This window comes from Panthera onca, chromosome E2 (assembly GCF_046562875.1).
Source record: "Panthera onca isolate mPanOnc1 chromosome E2, mPanOnc1 haplotype 2, whole genome shotgun sequence".
NCBI lineage: Eukaryota > Metazoa > Chordata > Mammalia > Carnivora > Felidae > Panthera > Panthera onca.
Window position 1 is genome coordinate 20,982,177 of NC_138353.1, and position 10,501 is coordinate 20,992,677.

General features: G+C 42.9%; 1 long non-coding RNA gene across 1 annotated transcript; it reads left to right on the plus strand.

Moving 5' to 3' along the window:
• Positions 1 to 1,065: 1,065 nt before the first annotated feature.
• LOC132691366 (uncharacterized) lies at positions 1,066 to 3,518 on the plus strand. Its single transcript, XR_013552652.2, has 3 exons — positions 1,066 to 1,147; positions 2,839 to 2,869; positions 3,157 to 3,518. It is a non-coding gene; the product is annotated as an uncharacterized LOC132691366 (long non-coding RNA).
• Positions 3,519 to 10,501: the final 6,983 nt, after the last annotated feature.

Sequence of the window (10,501 nt, forward strand, 5' to 3'; positions counted from 1 at the left end):
ATTTATTTTTTATTTAAAAATAAGTTGATACCCACTGTTACATTAGTAACAACGTAATGCTTGGACAAGTCTATGCTTACCACAACTATAGCTACGATCTGTCACCATGCAACACTATTACGATACCATTGACCTTTCCCTATGCTGTGCCTTTCACCTCTGTGACTTATTCATTCCGGAAATGGAAGCCCGTATCTCTCAATCCCTTCACCCATTTTGCCCATCCCCCTCTCCCTTCCCTCTGGCTACCACCGCGTTGTTTTCTGTCTTTATGGTCTACCTCTGCATTTTCTTTGTTTGTTTGCTTTGTGTTTTTAGATTCCACATACAAGTGAAATCATATGGCATTTGTCATTCTCCACCTGACTTTTCTCACTTAGCATTATGCCTTCCAGGTCTATCCATGTTGTTGCAAATGGCAAGGTTTCATTCATTTTTATAGCTGAGTAATATTTCATTGTGTGTGTGTGTGTGTATCATATCTCCTTTATCCATCCGTAGAACATGTTTTGAGAAATGACCTATATGAATCAAAGGAGACAATAAATAAAGTTAATGATTCAACATTTATTAAAAAGTGAACATTTGTGGATTTTTAAAGCATCATATACCTTCCCTTTGTTTAGACACAAAATAAAGTGGTCTCTCTCAGCAGTATTCTGTTGGTTTCAGGAGGGCTGGAAGGAAAGAGCTGAGTCCTGAGTTCACCTTGACTCTGGAAATTCCTGATTCATCCACTGGGACTTAAATGGCAATAAACCAGTCATGCATCAGGCACTTCTGGGCATTGACTTTTTTTTTCACGCATTTCCTCCTAGGCAACAAGCATTTATTGACTATCTACTGTATGCCCACAACTTTCTCTGTGCTGGGGATACAACAGTATAAAGAGAGTCCGAAGCATCTTCCACCAAAACCTTCTTGACCACCTGCCCCAGGGCTGTTGTGCTGGCCTGGGGACGCAGCAGTTTCTCTCACTTTTATCCCTTTTGTGAGGTCAGCAAAAACGTAAGTGATGTAAGGTCAGCAGTGACAGGTGTCAGAGTGAAAATGAAAGCAGGTGAGGACACAGAGAGCCATGGGGGGTGGTAGAGGGTGAACAGGTGGCCTTTCCAGGAATCCCCTCTAGGAATAGAGTCACGCAAAGGTATGGGGGGAACCTCCACGTAGGGAGTGGCCCAGGCTCCTTCAGGGGTGGCTGGTGTGGCTGGAGTGAGGTCAGTGGGGGCAGAGATGGGGCAGATGAGCCCAGAGGACAGGACGGGGGAGATCGCAGTGGCCTCGTGGGGTCTGCCAAGGAGTTTGGATTTTATTGTGAATGTGACGGGAAGCCCTTTGAGGGGGGCACTACCATGATCTTTGGAGCTTTGCTAGATTTAACTTCACAGGCCAGACAGGTTGGGGACCTAGAGCATACTGTGGGGACCAGCCTGGGAATGGGGGCCAGGCAGGCAAAGGGAATCAGTAAACGGAAGGAGGTGTGAGGCCACAGGCCAACTGAGGGCCCTTGGCAAACCCAAGCACAGGCCTGGGCCTCTGTCTAAAGGGTGAATGCTTTCTTCAGTCAGATCCAGAGAGATCAAGAGTATTGGCATATAAGTGGCCCAAAGGAGCCCTTCATCAGCAGTCATCGGCATTTACGTGCCCAGCACTTTTGCAGCCTGTCCCTGTACAGACAACCCACACGCTCAACTTCTAGTGCTAAGTAGGAATCTAGAAATCCTGCCCTGTCCAAGCCTACCAGGTTGCAGAGACATCTGGACTTTCTGGAAAGGCATTGTTTCCTTCCCTCCTCGCCCCCCTCCCCCCCCAATTCATGGGCAGGGAAGAAGGGTCCGGGTGCAGCTGAGTGTCTCTGCGTGTTAATAGCTTGTGGGTTGTTACAGGATCCCATGTGGACCTCGGCATCGGTCCGAGGCTGGGAGCGGGTAACATGCCCCGTGGTTATCTATCTTGAGACTCCTTCCCACCCTTTGTTCCCCTAGGGAGCCAGGGTGCCTTAGCACAGGAGCAGGAGCAGAAGTGACCTGGAATGACACCTTGCGTTTCTCTTCTCGGCCCCGAGGGGCCCATGCCCTTGGCTCTGCCCATGTGCTGTGCGTGTCAGTGCGGTTGAGCTGTGGGGCTGTGCTGGCCCTGGGTTCCGAAAGCATCCGTGTGCTGGTGCTTTTCCTGTTCCCTGGCCCTTAGCTGATGCAAACCACCGCAGGGTGCTGACTGGAGGCCTCCAAGCACCCTGCGTCCGCGTTATTACGGCAAACTTAAGAGTAGTAAATAAAAGGAACAAACGAAATAAAAACACAAAATGAAAAAATAATTAAAACAATAACTATTCCATTCATTCTGAGCACCTCATCCAAGATTGCATTAGAAAAAAAACTACAATAAAAACATGCTTTTAATCTGATAGTAAAAAAGCCCAATAAAATAAAAATGAGCTCCATTAATGAAAATAATGGCTCTTACCCCAGCCAGTTAAAATGCTGAGCTTATGCGTTTTGGGGTTTGGGGGAGCTGAGGACGGTTGTTTTCCACGGCTGGTGACAGATTTGCTTCTGTTACGTACTGGAGAGGGCCCCGGCTAATTAGGATGGCTCAATCTGGGATCTTACCTTTTGTGTGAAGCCCAGAGAAATTGGGTAGGAAGACAACAGAGTCCTGGGGAGATGGGCGAAGGGGGAGCTGTGCTCCTTTTTAAGATTTGGACTTCAGAAGGCACTAGAATGTGTAGTTGCGGGCGTGCATGCGTGCGCGCGTGTGTTTCCTTTCTCTTTCTCTCTTCACCCCCCTCCCTCCACCTCCCTTCTCATTACTTCAATTTGTGTTTGCCCCTTTTAGGAAGCCACTTTAATTTTCTTGCAGATGACAGGTAAGCCCCACCTCAGACTCTTTTGGATCAACTGGAGGTATAAATAGATAAGTCAACCGTAATAGGACACCTCAGCAAGACCCTCTCCTTCTATTTGTGCTAGAAGAATTGTGCTCTGAGTGGAACCCAGTACTTGGCTCTGGATGGCCCTGCTCAGCACGCCCTTCTCCTGGCGGGGGGGGGGGGGGGGGGGGCGTCCCTTTCCCCACTCCTTTGTAGCCTGTGTTACCAGCCGGAATTGTAATGCCTCGTATATTTCCTTGCTTGGTTCTGAATCCCTTGAGTAGAGCTACAAAAGAAGAAAGGCCAGCGTTCACGGTCCACGTCTTGACCTCTGAAGACTTTGCTGGCAGCTGACCTCGCAGAGCCCAGGACGAAACTTGTTCAAAGAAACTCTCTGCCCGTTTAATCAACTCCTCTGCTGCCCTCCCAGGGCCCTGATGCTACTACTACAAGAACTTATTTGTTCAAATGAATATTAACATTGTAATTTAGTACCTAATTACGCTTCTCTAGCCATAACTGGAAATGCGGTATTAAAATCCTTACATGCTCCTTGGCTATCAGCATGTACCTTTGTCAATATCCTGGCATTGCAGAGATTTCTTTAATGTACAATCTCTGGGCTCACGTCTCTCCCTGTCGCTGATCCTCCCCTGTCGCTTGCAGATTTACTCGCTGCTGTTGCAGGTTGCGTTGAGAGCCGCGGTCTTGCTTGAATCAAATAGAGGAGTTCGGCTCCTTCCTAAAGAAGTGTGTGCACACGTGGTTTTCACAAGGGCTTCATCTTCTGTCTGCTCGCAGTCCCAGCCAGAGAACATAAGGTCTTAGGATTCCGCCATGGGAAAACCCTCAACCTTCAACCGTCGTGCCTGACACATCATAAGTGCTCGATAAAGTTTGCTTCTTTAATACTTTTCACCTTGTTTCGTATCTCTAGGCCAGTGGTCCTCAGTTCCGGAGGCATATAAGGAAATGTGTATCTTAAAAAAAAAAAAAATGGTCGTGCCTGGTGTCATGTCAGAACAATGAAATCTGCGCCTCTCTGGTGAGGGCTTCCAGATGGTTCCGACAAGCAAGAAGGATTGAGATCACTGCCACAGGCACGGCTAACATATGTACGTTCCGAGGAGCCACTGTTTCCGGTAGGATCGGTTCCAGTACAGAGCAGCTATTAGCAAATGGTCACAAACTGAGTTTCTGCTTACAACTTTTCTGTGAACTCTTTAGCATCACCTGGAAGAGCAGTGGCGAAGGAAGGATGCAGGTTTTACAGTGGTAACAATACTTTTGAGGACATCGAGCTATTTCAGAGAAAGACTGTCCTAATAGCGGTTATTTGTGTCTGAAAGAATGTTCGCTGTTCTAACTTCCAAGTGTTTTATGCAAGTTCTCCCATCAGGCAAAGCCCCCTGTTGGGAGAGCTGGGTGGACATGTGCACAGCGTGCAGATGGCTCATAACCAGCAGCCCCGCTAGCAAGAGTCAGGAACACATCCAGGGCTTCTGCTTTGGAAACGTCTATTTGCAACCAAGGGAAAAAAGAGAAACACAACAACTGGTATGTCAGTAAGTCACCCTCTAAGAAAACATGTTTTCTGACACCTCCTCCGTGTTCAGAGATAGCCTTTCTGAGCAAAGAGCACCTGTGCGCTGAGGATCATGGTTAGTCTGGGTGCCATGGACTTCCTGTAGGCTGACCCCCTGCCCCACCAACAATCTTCATCCACGTCCTCAGACGCCCTGGGCAGTCCTCTCGCCATGGCACGTGAAATTCCCAAGCACTGTGGAGCGCCTGGATGGCTCAGTCGGTTAAGCATCCGATTCTTGATCTCAGCTCAGGCCCTGATCTCAGGGTCATGAGTTCAAGCTCCATATTGTGCCCTGCAATGGGCGTGAAGCCTACTTTAAATATACATATATAATTCCCAAGCACTGAATGTTTCGTCCAGCAGTTTTAGCACCAGATCATTAAGTGGATTTGGGTTAAAGGGTGCCATGCATGAGTCCTTGCACAATGTGAGCTGATTCTGTTCAGGACCAGACTGTAGAATCGCCTGGTGAACGTCCCCAAACGACAGTCGGTCTAGGGCCTGGAGTCTGGAGATTCTGATTCTGAGAGTCCCTCCAGTGATTCAGGCATCCTGGATCCCTGGAACCCCGGCTGGAGCACAATGCTGATGAACGCTTGCTTTGGCCCACGAAGGCCAGTGTGACTCCAGAACGTTCCCCTGCTTGCCCCTTATCAAATTGTCCATTTTGTGCACCATTTTCTCGGTTCCCAACTTGGTGTTGGTGTGTACAGATTTTCTAAAAGTTCTTTGTCTTCATTTTATGTAAATTGTAAATTATAGATCAGCTTTAGTGAACTGTAATTTACCTTAAATTGAATTAAATTTATAATTTATCAGATGTAAGAGCCAACTTTAATGAGTGTTGGTAGATGAATACAGTCACGTATACATTTACCTCCTTAGTCGTAATACAGAACATTTACATCACCCCCTAAAAGTTCCCTTGTGTCTCTTGAAAGCCATTCCCCTTCCCAGCCTTAAACACCAGCAACCACTGTTTGGTTTTCTGTTCCTATAATTTTACCTTTTCTAAAAATTTTACGCAGAATGAATCATGCAGAAGGCAGTCTTTTGTTTCCAGCTTTTTTCACCGGAAATGCATATCGTCGTGTGTTTGAGATTCAGCTGTTTCTTTTTTTTTTTTACTTGCTACTTTGAAAATTATTAATTAATTAATTAGTTTTTAATTGAGCTATGATCGACATCCAACACTATGCCGGTTTCAGACGTATGGATGTCTAGCTCGCGTTTCTTGTCTGTCGACGGCTTATTCTTTTTTCACGGATGAAGAGCATTCTGTTGTACAGATGTATAACTTATCCATTCACAAATTGATGGACATCCGTATTATTTCCAGTTTTATGAAATTATAAGCAAATTTGCTATAAACATTCACAGAAAGGTTGCTTTACAAACACATAAATATCCAGGGATGGGATCGCTGGATTGTGGAATACATGCATCTTTGAATTTAGGAGAAATGTTAAATTATTTCCAAGATGGCCATGCCATCTTATACGCCAAGCAGCGATTTATGGGGGTTCCAGTGATTTCACCATTTGGCTGGCATTTGATTGCTTTTTTTTCTTTTGTGTTAGCCATTTTAATAGGGGTGCAGTGCCTTCTCATTGTGGTTTTAATTTACATTTCTCTGATGATTAACAATAGTGAACATTTCTCCCATGTTTTTATGCCACTTATATGTTTTCTTTGGTGAAGTGTCCATGCAAATACTTTGCTCATATGTGCCTTTTTTTTAAAGATTAATCAAAAAAATTTTTTAAATTAATTTTTTAAATTTACATCCAAGTTAGCATCTAGTGAAACAGTGATTTCAGGAGTAGATTCCTTAGTGCCCCTCACCCATTTAGCCCATCCCCCCTCCCCCAACCCCTCCAGTAACTCTGTTTGTTCTCCATATTTAAGAGTCCCTTATGTTTTGTCCCCCTCCCTGTTTTTATGTTATTTTTGCTTCCCTTCCTTTATGTTCATCTGTTTTGTCTCTTAAAGTCCTCATACAAGTGAAGTCGTATGATATTTGTCTTTCTGTGACTGACTAATTTTGCTTAACATAACATCCTCCAGTTCCATCTAGGTAGTTGCAAATGGGAAGATTTCATTCTTTTTGATTGCTGAGTAATACTCCATTGTATATATACACCACATCTTCTTTATCCATTCATCCATCCATGGACATTTGGGCTCTTTTCATACTTTGGCTATTGTTGATAGTGCTGCTATAAACATGGGGGTGCACGTGTCCCTTCGAAACAGCACACCTGTATCCCTTGGGTAAATACCTAGTAGTGTGATTGCTGGATCGTAGGGTAGTTCTGTTTTTAATTTTTTGAGGAACCTCCATATTGTTTTCCAGAATGGCTACACCAGCTTACCTTCCCACCAGCAATGCAAAAGAGATCCTCTTTCTCCACATCCTTGCCAACATCTGTTGTTGCCTGAGTTGTTAATGTTAGCCATTCTGACAGGCATGAGGTGGTATCTCATTGTGGTTTTGATTTGTATTTCCCTGATGATGAGTGACAGACGTGGAACATTTTTTCATGTGTTGGTTGGCCATCTGGATGTCTTCTTTGGAGAAGTGTCTATTCATGTCTTTTGCCCATTTCTTCACTGGATTACTTGTTTTTTGGGTGTTGAGTTTGATAAGTTCTTTATAGATTTTGGATACTAACCCTTTATCTGATATGTCACTTGCAAATATCTTCTCCCATTCTGTCAGTTGCCTTTTAGTTTTGCTGATTGTTTCCTTCTTGTGCAGAAGTTTTTATTTTGATGAGGTCCCAATAGTTCATTTTTGCTTTTGTTTCCCTTGCCTCCAAAGACGTGTTGAGTAAGAAGTTGGTGCGGCCAAGGTCAAAGAGGTTTTTGCCTGCTTTCTCTTTGAGGATTTTGATGGCTTCCTGTCATAGGTTTAGGTCTTTCATCCATTTTGAGTTCATTTTTGTGTATGGTATAAGAGAGTGGTCCAGATTCATTTTTCTGCATGCCGCTGTCCAGTTTTCCCAGCACCACTTGCTGAAGAGACTGTCTTTATTACATTGGATATTCTTTCCAGCTTTGTCAAAGATTAGTTGCATATGTGCCTTTTTTTTTAAGGAAAAAAATCAATTTGGGGGACATTGTCATCTTTGCTATGGTTAGTCTTCCAGTGCACAGACACGGCACACCTCCTCACATCTTTTAAAAAAAAAATTTTTTTTTTTTACATTTTTATTCATTTTTGAGAGACAGAGAATGAGTGGAGGAAGGGCAGAGAGAGAGAGGAGACACAGGATCTGAAGCAGACTCCAGGCTCCGAGCTGTCAGCACAGAGCCCAATGCAGGGCTCGAACCCACAAACTGTGAGATCACGACCTGAGCCGAAGTCGGACGCTCAACCGACTGAGCCACCCAGGTGCCCCAAGAGATTTTTTTTTTTAGCTGAAATATTATGAGTTGTCTAGGTATACAGGCAGCAAAAAGATAAATTAGTGTATGTATTCCAATGTTCCGGCCATAGATGGAAGGTGGTCCATCCTTCACTATCGGCATGGTGCTCACTTACCTGCAGGTGAGTGCCTTTTTTGAGACTGAGGACAGTCTCTTGCTCCTATTTGGCTGAGAATTTGCATCACGGATGCGTGTTGGATCTTGTCAAATGCCTGTCTGTGTCAATTGATATGATCATGTGATTCTTCTCTTTAGCGTGTTCAGACGGTAGATTATGTTGATTGATTTTTGTACGTTGAACCCACATAGTGTATCTAAAAGAAATCCAGGTGGATCATGTCACCTAGTTCTGTTTTTTTATACTGCTGGGGTTATTTGCTAGTATTTTGTCTAAGATTTTTGTTTCTAAATTCATAAGAGATAGTGATTTGTTCATTGCTGTCTTATTTTGTACTGTATTGGAGCGTTTTTGGTATGAAGGTAGTACTAAGCTCATAAAATGAGTTTAGAAGTGTTTCCTCCTTGGGGAGCCTGGGTGGCTCAGTTGGTTAAACACCTGACTCTTGGTTTCAGCTCAGGTCATGATCTCACGGTTCGTGGGTTTGGGCACAGTTGGTGGGTTCGGGTCCCACATTGGGCTCTGCACGGACAGTGTGGAGCCTGCTTGGGATTCTCTCTCTCTCCCTCTCTCTCTGCCCCTCTCCTGCTCTCTCTCCCTCTAAATGAATAAACATTAAAAAAAGAAGCATTTCCTCCTTTTCTATTTTCTGGGAAAGATTGCATAAAATTTCTGTTAATTCTTCTTTAAATATTTGGTAGAACTTTCCAGTAAACCAACCATTTCTTTTTTCAGGAGATTTATGGTGAAAAATTCAATCTATTCAATAGTTTGAGGACTGGCTGGTTTATCTTGGGTGGTTTCCACTGGGTGGTTTCATCTTGGTTTTGGTAGTTTGTGGTTTTTAAGGAATCCGTCAGTCCATTTCTCCTAAGTTGTAAATCTATGGGTGTACACTTGTTCACAGTATTCCACTTGTTCTTTTAGTGACTGTAGGACCTGTTGTACTATCCCATTTCATTCCTGATATTGATGATTTGTGTTTTCTCACATTTTATGTTGGTCAGTCTTGACAGAGGTTTATCATTAAATTAAAAAAAATATTTTAATGTTTATTTATTTTTGAGAGAGAGAGAGAAAGAGAGACTGAAAACTGAGGAGAGACATAGAGGGAGACACAGAATCTGAAACAGGCTCCAGGCTCTGAGCTGTCAGCACAGAGCCTGAGGTAGGGCTCAAACTCACAAATCCTGAGATCATGACCTGAACCAAAGTTGGATGCTCAACCAAATGAGCCACCCAGGCGCCCCATCATTAAATTTTTTAAAAGAAATAGCATATCATTTTATTGCTTTTTTCTTTTGTTTCCTGTTTTTAATTTCATTGATGTCTGCTCTGATCTTTGTTATTTCTTCCTTTTTTTTTTTTTTTTTTTTTTTTTTTTTTTTTTTTTTTTTGCTTTGTGTTTACTCTTCCTTTTCAGTTTTCTTGAGGTAGGAACTTTGACATGAGACTTTATTTCTTTTCTAAAGTAATTTAGTGCAGTAAATTTCTCTCTCAGCATTGCTTGAACTGCATACCATGTATTTTGATATGTTATATTTTAATTTTTATTCAATTTTATGTATTGTAAATTTCTCTTTAAGACTTCCTCTTTGACCCATGGAATTTAAAAGTGTATTGTTTAATTTTCAAATGTGGGGTAGAGGGAGAAATTTATTGACTCCTTGAAATAGAAAATTTGCCAGGTTTGCTTTGAGAAGGTAATCTGATATGAGCCTTCATGCACACATTAAGGGTTTTTACCTACCCTTGAGAAATCTACACGAATACAGGAATACCTCTAAGAGAAACACAAGGGAAACATTTGTTTCCTTTGCTTCTTAGACATCTCTTAATTAGGAGCACTAACAAATCCACTCATTCAGTAATTCGTTTGTTCAAAACATTCCTCATCATCTTTCCCAGAGCACCGTACTCTGTACTCATGTACGGGATCTTCCTCAACCCAGAGCTCACAGATCCCTTCACTCACTGTGTTCTTGTGTCTCCCATCCTGAGTTCTTTCCTGTTAGTGAAATATTCCTGTTAGTGAATATTCTTATAGGGTATGGACGGTGCAGGTTATGAGATTGTGGTGGTCCTTGGCTATTGATTTGGAGACGTGAATATTAGAACTACATTCACAGCCCAAATACAGCCAATTATTAAGTAAGGTCATGGTTACACCCTTCTTTATTGAAAATGGTTTCTTTTGGCTATAGATATTTAGATAATTGCCTCTGCTTTTCATTTTATGGCATGGTGATGATATTTAGATGATGAAGAGAAGAAAGAGGAGGATGAAGATTCTATGAGACTCTAAGTTCATGTCCTATTCTATCTATTATTCAACCATCCATCCATCCATCCTTCTATCCATTCTTCTATCCGTTCTTCCATCCTTCCATTTATCCATCCATTCATCCACTGATTTTTTATCTATCTGTTCTTGGTCATCATACTTGCCAAGTTCATTATCAACTTAGGATCTTTTCATTTGCTGTTCCTC